Source organism: Cervus elaphus, chromosome 28 (genome assembly GCF_910594005.1).
Source record: "Cervus elaphus chromosome 28, mCerEla1.1, whole genome shotgun sequence".
NCBI lineage: Eukaryota > Metazoa > Chordata > Mammalia > Artiodactyla > Cervidae > Cervus > Cervus elaphus.
Window position 1 is genome coordinate 52,443,525 of NC_057842.1, and position 23,400 is coordinate 52,466,924.

A 23,400-nucleotide genomic window follows, 5' to 3' on the forward strand; every position below is an offset into this window, starting at 1 on the left:
TGGGAAAGAAGTGCTAATCTGTTAAAATGTCCATTTAAAGATTCATAAGGTAGAAAAATTATGTATCTCAGAGAGAATGTTTAGAGCACACTATCCTGAAGATAAGATTAGGATTTATAAGAACTTAAACAATTCAGCTCTCCAAAGCCTGGTTGGCTTGTTTCACTTTAATGAAGAAAAACAGACCAAAATAAAAACCTACCATAATATAAAAGACAACTTTAAGTTTCACTTTTCCCATAGAAGTTACTTCTGAGTGTTGAGAAGAAAATTTTTTTAACTCATTCCCTCTGAGTCTATGCCTTGGAGCCCGCCCACTAAAGTCCTCTTCCTCAAGTGTCACTATATGGAGTTGAGAGTGAAGTTGAGATCTTTTCAGTCATTCACACACATAACTTGGACACATAAGCAGCCAGTTTTTAGAGATAGCAGATCTCTGGTCTACTGGCCTTTTGTTCTAGTTAGTTCTGGGCAAGTTTCAAGAGAAGAAGATCCAGATTGGCTCTCTGGGTGTCTAGGGAGAGAGAAGTTTGGCTCCTCTTATAAAGCATCAAACAAAGGGATTGATGCTGTCCCTTGTGTTTTAAGTTTCTCTTTCCTCTGGGATGACCAACCCAGACATATTCCCTCTCATCAGAGGCATTTGTTGTCACCATAGAAGACGCTGGAACTGAGTGCGCCCAGCAGCTGCAATCACTCCTCCTGAACCCCAAGGGCAACCTGCCATATCCTTAACTGGAGCAGGGCAGAGTCCTGGAGGCTGTACCGACAGTGATGCTCATGTTCAGATTTCATTACAAGGCTCTCATTCTTTCATACTCTCACGGAAGACAGAATTCTAAATGGTCTCTAAGCTCCCCACCCCATGGTGTACACAACACACCCTCTCCCAGTTACACAGTCAAACAGTGTTCCAGGGGTGAAGGGATATTGTAGATGCAATTAAGGTACCAAATTAGCTGACCTTAAGAAAGAGACTGCCTCCAGGTGGGCCTGACCCAATCAGTGCATAAAAGGGACAGAGCTTTTCCTGGGGAAAAAAATAAGATTCAAAATGTGAGAAGGATTCCATGCCACAGAGATTCTCTGTTTCTGTCTTTGAAGGTGGAGGGACCATGTGATAAGAAATGGGGCTTTCCTCTGGGAGTTGAAACTGACCCCTGGCAGATAAGAAGGAAGGGGACAGGGGCCTCCATCCTAAGACCACAAGGAATCGAATTCTGCCACAACTACATCAGTCTGGAAGATAGTACATGCTGGATGATTATGGCTGACACCTTGATTTTAGCCTTAGTGAGACTTGGAGCTGAGAACACAGTCACATCACTCCCAGACTTTGACAAACACAATGAGTAAATAAATGAGCGTTATTTTAAGCTGCTTCGTTTGTAGTCATGTTACACAGTATTAGAAAATTAATACAGTGACAGGGCGTCTCTGGTGGCTCAGACTGTAAAGAATCTGCCTGCAATGCAAGAGACCCAGGTTCGATCCCTGGGTCAGAAAGATCTCCTGGAGAAGGGAATGGCTATCCATCCCAGTGTTCTTGCCTGGAGAATCCTATGGACAGAGGAGCCTGGTGGGCTATAGTCCATGGGGGTCACAAAGAGTCGGACACAACTGAGCAACTAACTCTAGCACTGCAGAGTCACATGGAATATCTTAAAGTCACCTTCCAGGATGATCTGGGAAGGGGATAAGTTTTTTGCTATGTTAGAAATTAAAAGATGTAACTTTCTCTCTCTCCTACTGAGAAACTCCACTAGGTAAGTGACTAGTCTAGACCTGACAGCTAGTAAGGTAACGTTATGGTTCTTTAAAAAATTGGGAGTTGCTTTACAATCTTGTGTTTGTTTCTGCGGTACAATGAAGCAAATCAGCTACATGTATACACATGCCCCCTCCCTCCTGGGCCTCCCTCCCACCCACCGCCACATCCCATCCATCTATGTCAGCACAGAGCACTAAGCTGACTCCCTCTGCTATAGAGCAGGTTCCCACTAGCTATCTGTTTTTAACGTGGGGAATGTAGATTAATATAGCCACTATGGAGGACAGTGTGGAGGTTCCTTAAAACACTAAAAATCGAAATACCATATGACCCAGCAATTCCACTACTGGGAATGCACCCTGAGAAAACCATAATTCAAAAAGACAAAGTTATCTTTATCTGTTGTCATCCTTTCTGCCCTTAGAGATTCACATGAAAACAAAAGAGCAAACTATAAAGTCTTCAAACTGTATATGGCCATTTTCTTTCCAGGGTGTATTTCAGAGAACTTTCTTGGTTTCATATGTTTGGGTCCTTATAACCACATTTGCAAACCCCAGTGCATCCCTAAGTGAAAATGCCATCTAGGAAAGAGAAGGGTTACCCTGGTTTTATGGGGGTAACTGCTTATTTTTGCTTTTTGACAAGTTCTCAGATATTTTTCACAGTCCACATGTTTAAATCTTCCTTCTCTGTAAATAATCCTTGTCAATCGAGTGTGTTTTTATAGGTAACTGAATCACTACTTCTAACCTTGTGGTATTAATGAAGAAGTCAGCGCTGTCCCTGTAGGGCTGTAAGGAAGAGCTTAGCGTGTCTGGCGAGAGCCCGGCCACTTGGCTGAAGCAATCATTGAACACAGTTTATTGGATTGAGGCCCATTATCCAGGTCGAGTCCTGACACTTGTCAGCCCCGCTTCTTTACTCTGTGTGAACACATGGAAGTCATGAGGTTGAATTTTGCAAGTGGCTGTTAGAAATAAAGTTCACGATCGCTCTGTTGCATTGATACTACCTGACTAATGGTTAAAAGGAGCACAGTGGGATATTCTCCATATTATTGGAGACAAATATATTGCTTATGTAATTAATTTATTTTGTACTGAAGTCCTAAAAGTCAAGAATGACTGAAATCTTTAATGCGATGCTAAGCTATTGTGTCTTACTTTGCTGCTTGAAGAACCATCTCATTAGAAGCAAGGGCTGATCATTTAAAACTTTCATCCCTGGCTCAGTGTGAGCAGGCTTCATATACTTAAGTGACCATGGAAGCTATTTGGTTCTGAGGTGCAACCTTTTAAGACAAGGGAGTCTTGTCAGTTTATCTAAGATGACACAAACCCCAGAGAGCAAAAGCAAAGCCCCTCCTCCAACTGCTGAGCCAAATAAGCGCTGGGGCCAAGCAATTAGCGCCACACAAAGGCAAGCGTGACAATATCAGAGCCAACCTCCATTGTCTACGTGCACCCCACAGGCTTGACAAGTTTTCTCATGGGCCACAGCAACCGTGATTTGGAAAGTAAACAATTTATATGTCACATGACTGGATTGGTCCTTGAGACCTCCACAAGCTTGCTATGATCTCAGGACCTCAACCTCAGCCACCAGGCTGATGAAGATCCCTGGAACTGGTCACATTTGGGGAATGGAGATGAGTGAGACGGGGGAGCATGTATCTGGGTGTTTTATCAAAGTCCTCTGTAACCAAAGAGCCGAGGCCTGAGGGACTTGGAGGGAGTGAAAGTGATGGAGGCTGTTGGGGATGCCGGTGGAAGGAATGTTTCCAACAGTAGGCTTTGGATTTGAACACATCTGAGGGAGTTTGAGCTGGGCCCTCTCAGCTTGACATAGTTGCAGGAAACTGAGGACATCTCGCTGTGTTTTGGGGTCTTCTGTCTCCTGGATGAGATAGTGCGCTAGAATTCTCCAGCTTGGAGAAGTCCCAGAAAGCCTCCCCAGGCAGCCCTGAGGCCCTGAAAGTGTATCTCAGCCCTTTTCCTAGGCCTGGAGGCACTTTTTCCTCAGGCAACACACCTGTGACCCAGACACTTTTTATCTTTCCTCATATCTCATGTTCATAAATGCATACAGGATAAAACAATATGGTGAAGTCAGATTTATCTTCTTACTATTATTAAGGAGAATTCCTTTAAGTGAGCAGATACCTTAGGTAGAAGGACACATCCAAAAAATCAAAATAAAATTCAGAATCTCCTTTGTAGGATATCTTGGTCAACCACAAAATTACCCTACTTGTTAAATTGGAACATATATGCCCACTTAAGTGTCTTATGTTTCTAGTTACCCAGTTTTATGTTTGGCTAATGAAAATTAGAAGCAAAAATCTTCAGAGCATACTTTCTGGAGAACTCATTTTCCCTCTGGAAGGGTGACCTCAGAAATGCATAGGAGCTATAGAGCCGTCTGATTGATGGCATGACACTCATCCATAATGACCTACGTAATGATGGACAATCATGCCCCAGATTGATGCTGGTCATTGAATAAGGTGCTGGGAAGTATTTCAGGCCACAGCAAAGTGCAAGAGGAAATGGGACTATTGGTTTCATTTCATACAAATTTACCTAAGTGTGGAAGTACAAGATTTCAGATGTTTGCTATTTAGGTTGAGTTATCCCTAGTGGGGAGGAGGCAATGGCACCCCACTCCAGTACTCTTGCCTGGAAAATCCCATGGACGGAGGAGCCTGGTAGCCTGCAGTCCATGGGGTCGCGAAGAGTCGGACACAACTGAGCGACTTCACTTTCACGCATTGGAGAAGGAAATGGCAACCCACTCCAGTGTTCTTTCCTGGAGAATCCCAGGGACGGGAGAGCCTGGTGGGCTGCCATCTATGGGGTCACACAGAGTTGGACACAACTGAAGCGACTTAGCAGCAGCAGCAGCAGCATCCCTAATGGGGTCATGATGTATGGTGGCAATGCTATACATTTTGTTTAACAACCTAAAAATAACAGTCTCAATAATTTTGAAACTGATTGCATTTTAAATTACTTCCTATAATACCATTTATTAATTAATACTCATATTCAATTTTTTTTGCAAGTGTACATTTCGTATCTCTCCATCTTTTCTTCCTTTTCTGATAAATTTATAATAAAAGGAGATAATTTATTTAAAGGAAAAGGTGCTACAAAATTGCTTTTTCCTTATTAATTAAAATCAAAATATACACTAATTTATTTCCTTCAGTAGGATTTATTCTGGATAATTCCATGCAGGAGGAATTGAGTGATGACAATGCTGTTTTGCAAGTGCCTCATTTGTGCTGTCTTAGTTGAGTGAGACATAAGGTGCTGACCCAAGCTGTATAGCAAAATAGTTAATTCCATATACCTTGGAATTAGAAAGATTTCTGTCAAATGCTAATTCTACTATTCACTGGCTAGCTAACTTCTCGGATCATCTCTAAGCCTTAATTTCCTCATCTACAAAATGGGGATTTTATTTCTTAGGGTCACTGTTGTGAAGGTTAAATGAAATAATATGTATGAAGTCCTTAGTGGGGTGTCCAGCCCATTGCAAGTCCTCAGAAATGGCCACTACTGGTGGTAGTGGCATCATCCTCATTGGACTTTTGTCTGATGAATGCAGGCGTTTCCTCAAAGGCTACAAGCAGAGCCATCTTTTGCCCCATGCCCCACACCTGTGCCTGCTGGGGTCTGCACAGTGGAGGCAACTGTGTTATGATTCTCCCACTTTACCACCAGCCGTTCAAAGGTTCTGCAAACTCTTAGATAGGGAGGTGAGAAAGGTTAAGTTGGGTTGTTTCTTCCCAGCAACTCGTCTGCTCTCAAGCAAGACCACAGGGGAAGCAAAGAGGGATGAAAGGCTTGAGGACAATTCCGAGACCCAGTTTCTAGCACCTTACCTATTTCTTTTCTGGACATTGTGCTCTTTCTTTCAAATGCTGGTTTCTGGAGGGCTTTGGTACAGCCCTACAGCAGACAGCGAGTCATGCCTGCTGGATCATGGTGTGCCCAGGCCAGGCTGCACGGCAACGGCAGCCCCCGACCTGACCACCCAGCAGAGTTCTCTGATCAGCTTACAGCCTTCCTGGGGCTGGAAAACAATGCAACCACTGTCACACCACGTTCTGCGGAAAGGGGCTCTGCGGTCCAATGCTGCTGCTGCTGCTAAGTCGCTTCAGTTGTGTCCAACTCTGTGTGACCCCATAGATGGCAGCCCACCAGGCTCCCCCGTCCCTGGGATTCTCCAGGCAAGAACACTGGAGTGGGTTGCCATTTCCTTCTCCAATGCATGCATGCATGCTAAGTCACTTCAGTCATGTCTGACTCTATGCGACCCCATAGACAGCAGCCTACCAGGCTCCTCCGTCCGCAGGATTCTCTAGGCAAGAATACTTGAGTGGGTTGCCATTTCCCTCTACCTGTGGTCCAATAGGTGTATGAAATCTGTGTATCCTGTCACTCTCTGGAACATTTGAAATGTGTGTTAGCATTAAAGGCTCTAGATGTGTATTAAAGAAATGTGGTGAATTTTTGTCTGGTCAAGTACTACATCAAACATATTTAACCAAGGAATCACCAACTCCTTCCCAAGATGGAGTTGTTCCTGCATAGAACATCTCACTCTTGGGGAGACTCTGAAAATAGTGGTTTGGTCTGCTGTTGTGAGAAGTATTGCTCTTTCTTGCCTGGAAGACATGCCTTGGAAAGCCAAAGAATGGACATCTTACATGGAATCAGCTATTAGCTAGACTTTCTATTCTAAATTAGATGGAGAAGAGTATGCACATGTACTACTGATGTAACCCCAGTTTTGAATTGGGCTCATTTCATAGCTTTATCCTCCATTTTTTCCGAGATTCACTTACTACTGGGCTCAAGAAAAGAACAGCTGACACTGTAGCCATGAGCAGTTTCCATACACGCTGATGAATGTTTACATTTGTTCCATGCAGTCGTGAACACCATAATTAAACATAAACAGAAATAATTCTGATCATGGTTCTAAGCACAATTTGCATTTAAAAATTAGAAAGTAAAGTGTAATGATATAGCTTTACCAAAACAAAACCAAAACCAAAAAAAAAAAAAGAAAAAGAAAAAATCCAGCCCTGACTCCCAAATAGATAGGCTGGGTGTTCCTCTTTGAAAGAAATCTGATCCAGTGAAAATTGCCATCTCTTCTATGGTGGTGCTTGGTGTGCTGGACTCAGTGAACTGTCATGAAAGGATATTATTGAAGAAACACAGAAAATTAAGTTACTTCATGGGTATTTAGTTTCTTCCTTCTGAGCCTTTACAAGTAAGATGTTTACCCATAATTGTTGTAATTTTAGTTTCATAAATGTTGTAATTGAAAAACTAATCTTTTTTCTTTCCTTATCTTTCTCTTTGTACATATATATGGTAGGTATCATCTTTGCATCATATCTGTCTTCTAAATTTAAAAAAACTTCTGAAAATGTTTGTGTTTTTTTTAGTTTCAATTAATATTTCTGAATATCAAGATCATATAGTTTAGCAAAATGAAATTTTTTCTTTTTTGTGTCAAACATTTGTATTTTTTATGTCAATGATATCAATCAGTTAGTTTACAGGGTTCAAGATAAATTTTGCCAAATTATTTTTCTAAAGCTCATGGAAGTGTCAAAGAACTAATTGATTAGTATATTAGCATCTGGGGAGCAGGACCATTGCTTCATAACTCACTTCTAAGGCATTTCAAAGTTAAAAGGTTTGAATCAGTTCTGAGCTGAACTCAGGTAGAGTTCTTAGGTGAGATGTTGTTTTAGTGGCCTTTGCTAAGGTAACTTCAGATCTCCTTATCAGTTTCTTGGTTTGCAAAACAGAGGATTGCGACTCCTTGGAGCATATTTGCTTATAGTAACCAGTGAGCAAGACTTCCCAGGTGGCCCAGTGGTAAAGAATCTGCCTGCCAATGCAGGAGGCTCAAGTGATACAGGTTCAATCCTTGGGTTGGGAAGATCCCCTGGAGGAGGAAATGACAACCCATTCCAGTATTCTTGCCTGGAGAATCCCATGGACAGAGGAGCCTGGTGGGCTACTGTCCATGGGGTGGCAAAGAGTTGGACACGACTGAGCATGCACTCAATGGAGGAGAAATTAGTTAAGTTGTATATAATGCAGTTTGGATTTAGAAAAGAAAATATCAGGTTATTGGATTAAATATTAAAATTTTCTTCCCTTTTGGATGTGAATAGTGAGGAATATTGTTAGAATGTGGTCTTAAATATTAAAAATTGGTGATCATGATAATGACACTGGACCTATATTTGGGAAAATTTTTTTTGAGAGTATTAGGGATAGAGTATTTTTGAAGCTGTAATTGATGTGAATCCAGATCATTTATAGTAGCTGTCAACTTTCCTGTGAATTTGTTCTTAGGGGGTGGTAGGACCACCTCACCTTCAGCCAGTGGTCAATGCATTGTGTCCAAGAGACCTCTTGGCATTGTTTATCAACACTGCAGTGGTTCCGATACTGTCCATATTGTATAAACTGTAAGATCACAACTCTAAATTGTTTCATTCATGACAGGGAGATTTGAATAACTTCCTTTCTTTCATATATAATCAGAAAATAGTCACAAGTATAATGAATGCTTAATCTTATAGTACTTACAGATGTGGCTATAATAAGAAGGATGAATTAAGTACTTAGATAGCAATAATAATAGTGATAATAACAATAACAATCCCTCAGATCTTGGGCTGAAGGACCAATGATAATAAAATATGGAGTTTGAAAAATAGTTTTTGGAAATAAAAACAAAGACTAAAATGATTCTGTGAAAGAACACTGAAATCATTCATTCGTTTCATCTCTATAATTCTACTTGGAAAATAGTGAGACTTTCTGAGGAGAATGACAGCAAATAACACAGTAGAATGATTTGACTGAGCTCCATATTTGAGTGTGAAAGTGAATTTTGTTGAAGTCATAATCATGTTCTGGATTTTTAGTTGAAGTTTAAAAGTTCTGCTACAACTAGACTTTTAAAGCCATCCAAAACAAAATCTGTAATTTATTTTCCTATTACCTTTTTATGAGGTCTTATAGCCACCGTAACTTCTTTTGTGCTTAGAGATTTACAGGTTAGGTCCTGCTAAAGGGCGCTTGTATGACCCTCTAGGCCAGAGCCGTATATCTTGCCTTTCCATTCCTGGGCCACCAAAATTAATGAGGGCATCTTAAATGACAGTCTCCTTATAATGTTCCAATGACCAGAGTCCAAGAGGTTAAATAATTTTACCACCACGCTTCTCATATTTAGATTCTATAATCAGGTGAATTGACATAGAAGATAGTGTTGGCAAAACTCACAGTCCCCTGTGCCAGCTTTCAAATGGGAACTAAAATATTGATAGAATTCCATCTGGGATGTTATTGAGCGTGTGGTACCTTTACTTTGAATTTTAGTGTTTTTTGCAGCTTTATTCAAAAACCGAACGTAGCACACTCCTGCTGTCACTCAGGGCACCCTGGGTGTCTGACTAAGGAATTCAGCTTCAGGGCCCTGACCTCTCCAGCAGAGCATGATGCCAGGAAGGGCAATGCCTGGGAAAAATAGCCCCTGTTATAAATAACGCTACGTTGCCAGTGCCTTTTAGCCTCCTTAAAGCCTTTTTAGCTAAAAATACAACAGAAATTTGGTTCTTTCTCCATCTTTTATTTTTCTTTTACCTTCTAATTTGCTACACAATGGAAACAGCATTTCATGCCCAGCATTTTTTTCTTCTAATACCTTATATTATATAGCTCTTCCTCTCCCCCACCTTAAGGACACCTTTAAAGTACAGTGACAGTATTTGGACTTCAACATAAAATATTACCCTTTCATTCCAAGATAATAATGACTCTACCGTTAAAAATAAATAAATAAAAGGAGAAGAGAGAAACCCCAAACAAGCCACACCATCCAGTTTCGGCCAAGCTGCCAAATCCTATTACAGATTCAATCCTATTAAAACGTTCCCAGGTTTAAGCCTGCTTTGGAGTTTTTCATAGGAGTGCATGACCCCTACCCAAACCCCTACATGTGTGGTCAGGGACCTCAGGATAATCGTAAACTGCCTGGACTCCCATTAATCTCGCACAGTCAGATATTAGTGCTTGTAAATCAGCACCCAAACAAGGACAATAGTTAAAGCCATCAATAGTCTTTTAATGAGGCAGATCAAAAACAAATGAAAGCAGCAGGACACTCGGATTTGCCAAGGAGGGGAAGGGGAAGGCCATCAGCTTTGTCTGATTTCTTATAGAAAAAAGTGGATGGATTTAGTCCAGGTCCTGTCTCCTAACTATTGCCTCCACTGTTTAAAAAGATACATAAAACAAGATTATTTCCCGGAATTTCCTTGATTTTCTTTGTTTGGGACATAGCAGCTGTCACTTTCTTCCCTTTCTCTCCCTGTCTCTTTATAGTTCCCTGCAAACATATATCGACATATGTGCATTAATGTACACATATTTAAAAGAGGAGGCCATTGCAAATAATAACTGTGTGGAGCCATTAGGCAATGATCAGTTACACTTTGTCAAGAATTGTAATTACTTATCTGCATCCTTGCAGGCATTTTATTTGCTTTTGAAATTCCCACAGATGTTTTTTTGTCCATTAGAAAAGAAGGAAAATATCTTGCTTTGTAATTCCTTGTTTTAAAGAAGGAGAAAAATAAAGCAAGATAGGATTTATTATCTAGTACGCATGTGCAACAGCATTATAATGGTTGCCAAGCAACCTAAAGGAACCATATCATAGTAAAGAGGGGGGCAAATGAATGAACAGATGCATGGGATTAGATATATGAAGGGGAGAGGAGGCTGCCCTGAAATGAGCTCACCTTGGCACATGACTTTTTGACTGAGATTTGCTCTTAATTAGGTACATTTATCTTAAATATCTCCTTTTGATTTTGTGTGGGATTTTTATTTTTGCTGTGTGTTGTGTTTAGTTTACCATTTGACTGAAAGACTCAAAAAAATATGTATAAAATGCTTGTAAGATCCTTGTTCTTTCATTGGGGCCAATAACATTCATTCAAGGCAACATTTTGAGAAGCAGAAATGTACAGAAACAAGCATTCTCACACATTGGCTCCAACATCATCGAACACAAACATAGACACTCAAAGAAGGAATTTCTTTGGTGGTGTTATCAAAAGATACGTTCACAATGAACTTACTTACTAAGCCGCTTTCATTGCCATCATTTAAAACCTCCCCCCATATATATATATATATATATATGATTTTATGCACACATACATTATTGCTATTGTTCAGTGGCTAAGTCTTGTCTGACTCTTTCCAACCCCATGGACTGCACATGCATTTTACAGGGAACCTATAGGTCAAGAATTAAACACTATCTCTTGTTGCTGCTCAATGACACATGTTTAAGATGAACACTGTACTTTTCTTTTCAGAGGGTGTACTTAAAACAGTCAAAACAATTGTCTAACAGAACAACATACAACCTAGTTTGTACATTTGAAGTTTAAAAAGTTATAACTCCATGCATCTAATAGCATGTATCCCCAGATAATCAGATCATGTCGTAGAGGCAGACCTCAATGTCAGGTAAGAAGGCAGCCAGGCTTCACCACGTCCTGCCAACTCAGTGCAGTTTTACCCAAGAAATGGGAAAGTTATTTTTGAACTTCTTGGAATTCTTTAAGAAATGAGACAGGTCATAAATTAATAAATGTTTCAAAAGTGACTCCCAAATAGAGAACGTTCAGTTGGGAAATGCCCACCATGACTGTTTCCGAAAATGCAAGATGCGAATGGTTGGATGCTTAGAACTCGCCACTGAAGGGAAATGAAAAATCTGATCAACTCAGCGGAGGTATGGCAGCAAGATTCCTGCCACCTGAGAGGACTTCTGTCACTTCCTACCTCCTAGCAGCTATATTTGTGAGGAGTGCTGGCCTCATGGCAAGATGTTGTCAGGCCTGATAAGTTCTTGGGGATCATTTTCCCCTTCGGACTATGTGATGAAATTGTAGCTCTGTAGTTGTCCCAAGAAATGGCATGTGTAGTTGCATTTTAATTGTAGATTGACATGAAGCTATTGGGGAATTATATTGTGTCTACTAACACGTATTCCACCTCTCTTGCCCTAATGAGATCACCTTACACTCGCTGGCACTGATGCAGACATTTACAGCAGAGTGCCCAGAAGAGGCTGGAGTACAGATGGTACATAATTCATTACCCTGGGAAACGCAATTTCAATGCCACATAATGCAAGGTGCTCTCAAGTATTTCTGAGGCAGGAAGAGTGAACCACAGTCATGGTGAAGTGACTGTTTACATCAACCTGATTCCACTTGTTCTTTACTAGAGCTAACAAGCCCTCTGTTGTATTATTGTATCCACTTCTATTGCCGGACTCCACACCAAAGTCCTTGCAGCTAGAGGAACAAACCTTTTGTTGCATAACCTACAAAGGAATGGAAACCGGAAACTGCTGTGAGTGAAAGGAAGAACATGAAAATTCTAAAGGGTATTTCTCTGAGCTATTTTTTAAGGTCTCAGCAACCTGGAGAATTTGCATTTAAAAATAACAAACTCTGTTCTCCACTCCCACTTCTCCACACCCACTCACTCTTGTCAGTAACCAAAAGATGGCAGCATTTTGCCCATCATTCATTAGTGACATCTTCGTGGAGCTGGGCTTGCATTTACACTTTTCTGTGTATTATGATTTCCTCTTGGTACTAAATGTGGATTGATAGTGCTGTGGCATTTATTAACAACAGCAATGACTACAAAAATGCGATTTCAAAAAAGCTCAGAAGATTAATTATACAAATTATAGTGTAAAGCCTCAGAATTCCTCGTTGATGAGGAAATGTATACCAGTTAAACGCAGAGCAATCAAGCTCAGCAAGTGGTATCAGAACCCAAACACCTTGTCCCTCCAGCCATTAGGCTTTCCTGGCCATGGGCCAGAGAAAGGAGTAGGGAATCTGGGGCCTGCAGACTGAACTTAATGTGGGGGAAGTGAAAAGGGGCACTAATGAGCATGTCTGACAAGGTTTCCACCAGCCCAGGGATGCTCCCAATCTCTTCCTCAAAGCTTACCTTAATAAAGAGGGCTCCACTGCACAGGGGATATTCTAGGCAAGAATACTGGAGTGGCTTTCTATTTCCTCCTCCAGAGGGTTTTCCTGATGCAGGGATTGAACCCAAGTCTGAGTATCCTGAGCCTCCTGCATTGCAGGTGGATTCTTTACCCACTGAGCCACTGGGAAAGCCCAATAAGGAGAGCAGATTGACTAAGTATCTGAGAGAAGGGTTGTCAGTCTTCTTTACTCCTGATATTTGAAATGGAGTTGATTCTTACCCATGAGGGTTTAAGGACACTCCTTTCCAAGAAGCCTTTCAAAGCCCACTCCACACATTTGTCTCAATCATTTGATTCCCAACACGACTGAATGCCTCATTTAAAAATCTCCTTATTTTGAAAAACAAGAGGGGGCACCTTTGCCACAGTGGCTTGCAAATGGAACCTGGTCCTGTTTTTCTGAATGTTTGTTATAAATAGGGTCGACATCTGAAAGCAATAAGCCTCATCAGTTTCTTGCTCATTCTACATAGTATGCTCAACTAGGTTATCATTTTCCTCTTCTACGTTGTTGATTAGCATTATGAGATACAGTAATAGGTCTCATTCCCTCCTGAGTATGAAGATTCCCAATTTTCTCCAAACAAGGGCAAAATTCCTTTGTTAGAAAATAGAGGTCCATTTTCAAATCAGATTACAATGACCCAGGAAAATATAGGCAAAAATAATGTTTAGAAGCCTCTAGTGTTTGTTGAAAAGAAATTAATTGTTTAAAGGTTACTGTTGTTTTCAGACAGAATATCTGTGCATTTGAGAGGAGGGTTTTCATTGCTCTGGTCTCACCCGTAGCAGTTAGTCTCCACTTATCTTTTTCTAGGACTTTGGACCACTATAGTACGTGTGAGAGGAGAAATGTGGATCCATCTTAATATAATGGATACCACTAACCGAAGTGATAAATGTTGATCTCATAGAAATAAAACTGCAAAGTGAGTTTATAGATGTAATCAACATATGTACATCGCTTATGTAGTTCAAATGTGTACAATTAAAAATGAGATCAAGGTGAATTTAAACTTAAGAAACTCTGTGAAGGGATTCAGTAGGGGGTTACAGATTAGTTTTTTTGCAAGGGTCTATCTTTAAAAAAATGAATTCACTTATAAATAATCTTGAATAATACATAGACGCATATAGAATTAGAAGGAGAGCACAACATGCTGTTAAAAGTTGATAAAGTCAACAACTGTTCAAAAATGAGCATGACTCCCAATTCTTCAACTTTAAGCTGTGTGACCTCAGGAAAGTGTTTGACCTCCCTCTGGCTCAGGTTCCTCACTCATCTCTAAAACGGTGATACAAACAGCTACATTACAGAACTGGTTTAGGATTAAATGAGATGTCCATAGAGCACCCACTCACCATGTTTAGAGTAGAGGAAGTGCTATTATTACTATTGCTAAGAACTTTATTGATATTTATAGGAATGTGATTATTATTTTAATAAGACATAACTCTACCAAAAATTACCAAGTTGTAATCCACTAATTAGTTATTTCCACTAATAAATTTGGAGATTCTTCAGTTAGGGATCCTGGTTCATTCATCTTCAGTTCATTGATTTCTAGCATATAATAGAGGTGCCAAAACAAAAATCTAACTGATTCCGAAAGACATCATGGTGAAGTCATTTGAGCTGAAACTTGAGTGGCTGACCAGAGATGATGTCATTCATTTCAAGCAGTGGATATGTCATGAGGAAAAAGTTTGACACAGGGAAATTTTAGTGAATTTTTAAAGGTAGCAGTGAGCACTAATCCAGATAAGCTAATAGTTTGTGTAAGAGGATGATATAGGATAAGGATTTCAGTGGGGGTGTGAATCAGGTTAGACCTGACCTCAAAAGCCAAATAAGGAATAAGAAGTTTACGTATGAAGTAGGCAGAAGAGAGTGATATACGGTTATTGAGGAGAAAGTCAGTGGATTTTTTGCTCTGATTTAGGAAGGTTACATGGCATCTTTATGTAGCATAAACTGGGGAAGGAATGGACAACAGGAATAGGTAGGAGTGAGTATAAGAACCTGAGACAAAGTAACCAAGAAAAAATTCGAATGGTATTATTGAGAAGGTTAAAAAAAAATTAAGAAAATTTTGAAAGAAAAAAAGAATTGCTCAAACTTGGAATGGAATGTTCAGAATGAAACTTACCTTGAGGTCCCAGCACTAGGTAATAGATTGGAGGCTATGTATGTATCAAGGAAAATAGAGATGCCAGAAAGAAACTCAGGTTTTGTTGTGAGAGGGGGGAAATCAATTCTAGTTTTCACAAGTGAGTTTTTAATTTATGACAAAATTCCACAAAGTATCATTTACCAGGCTGCTATAAATGTGGCAGGGGAGCTTAAAAGGTTTTGGTAGGAAAGGCAGATTTGGGGATTATGTGTACAGAGGTACTCTTTGAAGGGGCACCTCTTGGACTGCTCAGGGCATCTTAATGTAAAGATAGAAAAGACCTTGTGAATAGCGCATAGTCAATATTTTTTAAAACCATGAAATCACCTTGACTTTTCTCTTAACTTTATTACCTACCTCTGATCAATCACTGAATTATCACTTTCCCTTTTATTGTGGTTGACATTTTCATTTACTTTGCTCAGAACATTGAAATTTTTTTTTAATTAGGCCTCACTTCTTATCTTTCCTGTTTCTTCTTGTACAAAATTATCAGATTTCATCCCCAATTCCTCTCCACAAAGTCTCTAGATGCATGCCACATCCTATAAGAAAAAGTGCAACTCTTTAAATATCTCACAACAAATATTACATGTAAAAATAGTCAGTGCTACATATGCGCAAGTAGGAGTCTGGCTTTAGTATATTAGCCAATAGGACCTTGTAATAGGCTCTAAGTTGCTTTGGAAGGCCAGCTCATTAGGATAGCAGCCATGAACATAGTTTTGTAGAGAAGTTTGTCTTATCACTTTGGTCTATAGATCTGCAACATTTTCAATGATCACAATTGAATATACACAACTTGAGGGGGCCTCTAGATAAAAGCATTGGGTGACCTTATAGCAATATGGAATAACTTAGTCAAGAAAAGCAAGAGACACTTCAGGCTGATGTTAGGATGAGCATGAAAAATTGATAGGTGCACTGGAAAGATTCACTTTTACTCTCGATAGACGATTGTAACTAAAGTCATCTTCCCTGGCCTCAGCTCTGAGGCCTGAGTGAATTGGAATGGAGTAATACCCTGGCCCTGATATGCCTGTGCTGTCCAGTATGGTAACCATGTGGCAACAGAATATTTGAAGAGTCATTTTCTTTCTTTTTTTTTTTTTGAAGAGTCATTTTCAATTAAGATGTAGTGTAAGTTTCAAATACACACCTGATATTGAAGGTTCAGCATAAAAAAAAAAAGGATATGTAGAGTGAGAAAGCAGCTGCCTGCAAGCCAAGGAGAGAGAACTCAAGAGAAACCCATCCTGCTCACACTTTGGCCTTATACTTCCAGCCTCCAGACTTGAGAAAGTAAATTTCTGTTGTTTATGCCACATAATCTGTGGTATTTTGTTACGGCTGCCCTAGCAAACTAATACATCTGTCTTTGTACTTTTAAAATGTGACAACTATATAGTTTTACTTGACCTACAGCACCTGCATTTGAGGCTTGTATAATATTTCTCTTGGACAACATTTTTCTAAATCCACGGAGGGCAGGTCCAGCAATGGCATTGTAGGGACCAAGATGATTTCAGCCCAATACTCAGAGAAGCAAACGAACTGTGCTGGGTTTTGCTCAAGCTGTGACTGGAGTGGCAGTAGGAACTGATATTTCTGGGATTATGTTCAGTCACTTCAGATGTGTCCGACTCTGTGTGACCCTGTAGACCATAGCCCACCAGGCTCCTCTGTCCATAGGATTCTACAGGCAAGAATACTAGAGTGGGTTGCCATTCCCTCCTTCAGGGGATCTTCCCACCCAGGGGTTGAACCTGCATCTCTTATGTCTCCTGTGTTGGCAGGCAGGCTCTCTACCACTAACGCCACCTGGAAAGCCCATTGGTTCTCTGTAACCCTGGCCCCTCAGTTGACTTGCTTGCCACTTCTCTCTCTCTTTAGTCTCTAAGTCGTGTCTGACTCTTGTGACCCCATGGACTGTAGCCTGTCAGGCTCATCTGTCCATGGGGTTCTCCCGGCAAGAATACTGGAGTGGCTTGCCATTTCCTTCTCCAGATACCACTTCTCTAGCAGGGCTTTTATGTCTAAAAGTGTTGATGATCATTTTTAAGACTGCCTGTAAGTTGGCAATTGAGGAATTTTCTTGGATTAAACCTATTTTATCTGAGTGGGATTTAGAGAGAGCTTTGAAAAGGTACTGACGCATAAAGAAAAAGAGGTGATTTTGTAACATGATTCCTTTGCAGCGGGTGGACATGACTACTGGACGTGCCGGACTGGGAGCTTTTAGGCATCAGAAGCAGATGATACCTTGAGACACATGAGAGATGAAGATGGAAGGTTCAGAAAGTTCCATGGAAGAACCAAAAGATGTGGCTTGGTTCCTGTCTCATAAGGTGTTAAGTGGATTAAGAATGAACAGATGAAAGAAGATGTGCTACATGTATACCATAGAATATTACTCAACCTTAAAAAGGAACTAAATTGGGTCATTTGTAGAGAGAGGTAGATGGACCTAAAGTCTGTTATATGGAGTGAACTAAGTCAGAAAGAGAAAAATGAATATTGTATATTAACATATATAAATGGAATCTAGAAAAATGGTCGATAAGCTTATTTCCAGGACAGGAATAGAGCCACAGATGTAGATAATGAACACGTGGACATGGCAGAGACAGGGAGGGTGGGACGAATTGGGAGATTGGGATTGACATACATACAGCACCGCCTGTAAAACAGATTGCTCAGCTCAGCTCAGTACTCCATGGTAACCGAGATGGGTGGGGCGGGGGCGGGGAGGGACGTCCAAGATGGAGGGGTATATGTTACATAGAGTTGATTCATTTCATTGTAAAGCAGAAACTATTATAACACAACATTGTACAGCAATTATACTCCAATAAAAAGATGATTAAGTACATTAATGTTAATTCAGAGCTTAGAAGACTGTCCTAGTCTTGTCCTACTTCCATTCCTTTCCTAATCATGGGTATCCCATAAAAACAGACTCCTCTATCTGAAAAGAGGGCCTAATGGGAAGAGAAGCCTCATGGTGTTTTCTCCTCTGAGGTCTTTCTACAGAGAATTTGAAGTCACACAAGTGGGGTGCTGGAGTAGAACTCTGCATGGCATCCCCAGTGCAAGTACCTAACAACCCATCTTAAGTTTCATCTTACATCGCTTTTAGGGCCCCTGGTTGGCCTCTTTTCAGAAATATAATTTCCTTCTCCACATCACATTCATGTATACTGGATTCAAGGGCCTTCTTTACGGACGTTAATTGGATGCAGCTCTCTGCCTTCATGTCCACTGTTTTCTTGTCCTAGCTCTTTTTGGCATGAGAAAGCTTGGGCAGACTTTTAAAGGATAGTTGAAGAGTCAATGTGATAAAGAGTGTGTCCATGCTAAGTTATTTCAGTCGTGTCCAACTCTTTGAGACTACATGAACTGTAGCCTGCCAGGCTCCTCTGTCCATGGCATTCTCCAGGCAAGAACACTGGAGCCCTCCTCCAGGGGATCTTCCCAACCCAGGGGTCATATCCGCATCTCTACATCTCCTGCAATGGCAGGTGGATTCTTTACCACTAGTGCCACCTGGGAAGTCCTGTGATAAAGAGTATGTGTAGGCAAAGACAACTTTGGATACGCCAACTAGTTTATCAGAGTTTGAGTTGATTGATGAGTAACAGTTAGTGACAGACAAAGACAAGACTCTGTATTCAAAATTTACTCTAATTAAAAAAAAAAAGTGAAGATTACAAAAAATAACATAAGAGACTCTTAAAAATAAGGATAAAACTGGAAAAGTCATGTAATTAAGGGTTGTCCACATTCCAAAACTCTAGGTAAGGATTTAAACTGTAAGCCCTAAGCTATAAGCTTCCTGAAGGCTGAGGCATAAAGAAAAAAAATAAGGATGGCATATAAAACATGTTTTTATTAAAAAATGATAAGGATGGCTGTTTATTTTTAAATGAATTAGAGTCATTCTTCACAATCAACAGCCGATGAATTCTAGGAGCCCTGCAGATACCAAAATCCACGGATGCTCAAGTCCTTTGTATAGAATGGTATAGAATTTTCATATAAGCTATGCACATACTCCTGGACACTTTTAATTGACTCTAGATTACTTAAAATACCTAATACATAGTAAATGCTCTGTAAATAATTTTAAATGCAAGGTAAATAGCCTCTGGTGCATGGCAAATTCAAGTTTTGCTTCTTGGAAAATTCTGGAATTAAAATAATATATCTTCAATCCACAATTGGTTGAATCTTTTCCTCTGCAGATGCAGAGGCCATGGATATAGAAGGCAGACTGTGCAGCCAAGATGCTAAAAGAAATTGATCATAGATAGCTACTTACATGATGTCTTTCACATGTAGGTGTACACTAAATTTTTGCTAAATTTAGACTGACGTGACACAACATTTGGGCCATCTGGCTTTGTATCCTGTATTTTTAGCTCTGTAGTAATTTTACAAGTAACAATGGCTGCTTATAAGTTATTTTTGAGTTCTCCTCCTCCTCTTCTTCCTCCTCTTCTAAGAAAATATAGTTGACACATTTACTCAAATAAATGGATATTTATATCTTGGCTGACATATTTGGTGTGGAAAAAAATGCTTACAGGATATGGGTATATTCAGTTATTTATTTCACCAAGCTTAACATTTAATGTTATGTACTGATAGTAACAAATATTGAAAAACAATGATTTTTTAAATTCATTTTTTCCAATCCCTATTGACTTATATGTGACATTTAATGTAACAGCTTTGTGTTCTGGGGTAGCAATGCAGGAAGGGTGGGTGAAGCACTTTTATTTTATCAAGATATGAAAAATAGTCTGCATTATTAGAAACAAAAATATGAGATATTGCTTCAACTATGTGTTTTTATGACCAACCTAGATAGCATATTAAAAATCAGAGACCTTATTTTGCTAACAAAAGTCCGTCTAGTCAAGGCTATGATTTTTCCAGTGGTCATGTATGGATGTGAGAGAGTTGGACTGTGAAGAAAGCTGAGTGCCGAAAAATTGATGCTTTTGAACTGTGGTGTTGGAGAATACTCTTTTTTTTTTTTTTTTCATTTATTTTTATTAGTTGGAGGCTAATTACTTTACAATATTGTAGTGGTTTTTGCCATACATTGACATGAATCGACCATGGATTTACATGTGTACAAGTGCTCAGGGCTGGTGCACTGGGAAGACCCAGAGGGATGGGATGGGGAGGGAGGTGGGAAGGCGGATCAGGATGGAGAAGACTCTTGAGAGTCCCTTGGACTGCAAGGAAATCCAACCAGTCCATCCTAAAGGAGATCAGTCCTGGGTGTTCATTGGAAGGACTGACGCTGAAGCTGAAACTCCAGTACTCTGGCCACCTCATGTGAAGAGTTGACTCATTGGAAAAGACTCTGATGCTGGGAGGGATTGGAGGCAGGAGGAGAAGGGGATGACAGAGGATGAGATGGCTGGATGGCATCACCAACTCAATGGACATGAATTTGAGTGAACTCCAGGAGTTGGTGATGGACAGGGAGCCCTGGCGTGCTGCAATTCATGGGGTCGCAAAGAGTCAGACATGACTGAGCGACTGAACTGAACTGAAGAGTTGGCAGAATCTGTCTATCTATCAATGTGTGCTAAGTCACTTAAGCCATGTCCGACTTTTGGAGACACTATGGACTGTAGCCTGCCAAGCTCCTCTGTCCATGGCATTCTCCAGGCAAGAATACTGGAGTGGATTGCCATGCCCTCCTCCAAGGGATCTTCTGACCCAGGGATTGTATCTATTGCATTGGCAGGTGGGTTCTTTACCACTAGTGCCCCCTGAGAAGCTCTATCTGTATCTGTCTATCCAGCCATCTGGCAATACTATTAATATAAATCTTATTCTCGAAAATAACGATGTGTACATGAAAATTTATGGGCAAGTTTACTTTAGGTGCATTCTTCCTAACCCAGTTCATTTATTCTGCCTGTAAGATAATTTTTTACTATTTGTTTTTTAATGCCATTATATTTTTGACCAATTTCATATTCAATCAGTTTCTAGGGGATTGGCACAGAAAAGAAAATTACAGACCAATATCCTTTATGAACGTAGATGCAAAAGTCTTAAAAATATTAACAAATTGAATACAACAACTTTAAAAATATCATACATTATGATCAAATGGGATACAAGGATGGTTTAACATCTGCAAATCAAGACTCTGATGGAAGAAATTGAAAAGACAGAAATAAATGGAAGGATATGCTTATAGGTTGTAAGAATTAATATTGTTAAAATATATATACTACTCAAAACAACCTAATAACTGAACGCAGTCCCTATCAGAATTCCATTGGCATATTTCACATGACTAGAATAAATAATTCTAAAATTTGCATGGAAGAGCAAATGATCCCACATAACCAAAACAATTTTGAGTAAGAACAAAGCTACACGTATCATACTGTCTGATCTTAAACTATATTTCAAAACTACAGTAATCAAAATGATATGATACTGGCAGAAAAACACAACCAGTTCAGTGGAACAGAATAGAAAGTCCAGCAATAAAATCACACAAGTATAGACAATTTATGATGAAGATCCAAAGGACAGACAGTAGAGAGGACAGCCTTTAAATAGTGTTAGGAAAACCGGACAGCTACATGCAAAAGAAAGAAACTTGACCACCACCTTACACCATACATAAAAATTAACTCAAAATGGATTAAGACTTAAATGTGAAATATGAAATCATAAAATTCCTAGAAGAATACAGAGGCAGTAACTTCACTGACATTGATCTTAGTGATGTTTTTGTGGCTCTGACTCCAAGGGCAAGGGAAATAAAAATAAACAAATGGGACTGCATCAAACCAAAAAGCTTCTACACAGCAAAGGAAACCATAATAATAACAAAAAGGCAACCTCTTAATAGGAAAATATATTTGCAAATCATATATTTGATCAAAATTAACATCCAAAATATTTTTTAAAGCTGATATAACAACAAAAAAACAGATAACTCAAATAAAAAATGGGTAGAGGATCTGAATAGATATTTTTCCAAAGAAAACATACAGCTGGTCACTAGGCACATGAAAGATGTTCAATATCACTGATTGTTACAGAAAGACAAAACCACAATGAGATATCACCTCATACCTGTCATACCTGTAAGAATGATTATTATCAAAAAGATGAGAAATAATCAATGTTGGAGACAATGTGGAGGAAATGGAATGCATGTACTCTGTTGGTGGGGCTGTAAATCAGTACAGCTACTATGGAAAATAGTATGGAGATTTCTCAAAAAAGTAAGACTAGCATGACTCAGCTATTCCACTTCTGGGTATTTATCAAAGAATAAAAACAAAAAACACTAGTTCAAAAAGAATGTTCACTGCAGCATTATTTACAATAGCCAACATATGGAAAAACCTAAATGTCCATCAATGGATGAATGGATTGAGTCATTTCCTAGGCAGGTTGATAGGAAGTCTAAGGGTCCCCAAGGAGAGAGAGGTCTAGAATATTCAAGGAGGAAGAAAGGACAAACTTTTTACTTTTTTCCTCTACATTCCTTAGGATTATATAACAATAATGTATCCTGCCTGAGGACAGTCTTTGGATTAAACCCTCTGGCTAATTCTGTTATCTTAAAACATAAATTATGAGAGTAGGTCTGGTCTTTACAAGGATGTATCCTGCCTGAGGACAGTCTTTGGATTAAACCTTCTGGCCAACTCTGTTATCTTAAAATGTAAATTATGGGAGTAGGTCTGGTGAGGTCTTTACAACCTCCAGACATTCTTTGGATTCATTGGAGAGTATATAACTCCATTGCCAAAACTAGCAAGTGGGTACTCTTTCTACCCACTTCTGATGCCTATGTCAGAAGCTTTCTCTATCTCCTTTATACTTTAATAAAACTTTATTGCACTAAAGCTCTGAGCAATCCAGCCTCATCTCTGGCCCTGGATTGAATTCTTCTCCTCCAGAGGCCAAGAACCCCGGCGTCTTTGCATGATTCAGAAACAACCTTTCAGGATAAAGATGTGGTGTACATATCCAAATTCTACTCAGCCATAAAAATAGTAAAATCCTGTCATTTTTAACAACAGGGATGGGTTTTGAAGGTATTATGCCAAAGGAAATGAGTCAGAGAGAGACAAATACCATATGATTTTACTCCTATGTGGAATCTATAAAAACAAAACAAATGAACAAACAAAAACAAAACCAAAGTCATAGACACAGAGAGTAGATTAGTGGTTATAAGAAGGGGAGGGGACAGGGGATTGGGCAAAAGGGTGAAGAGGGTCGATTGTTGGGGTGAAGGATGGCAACTAG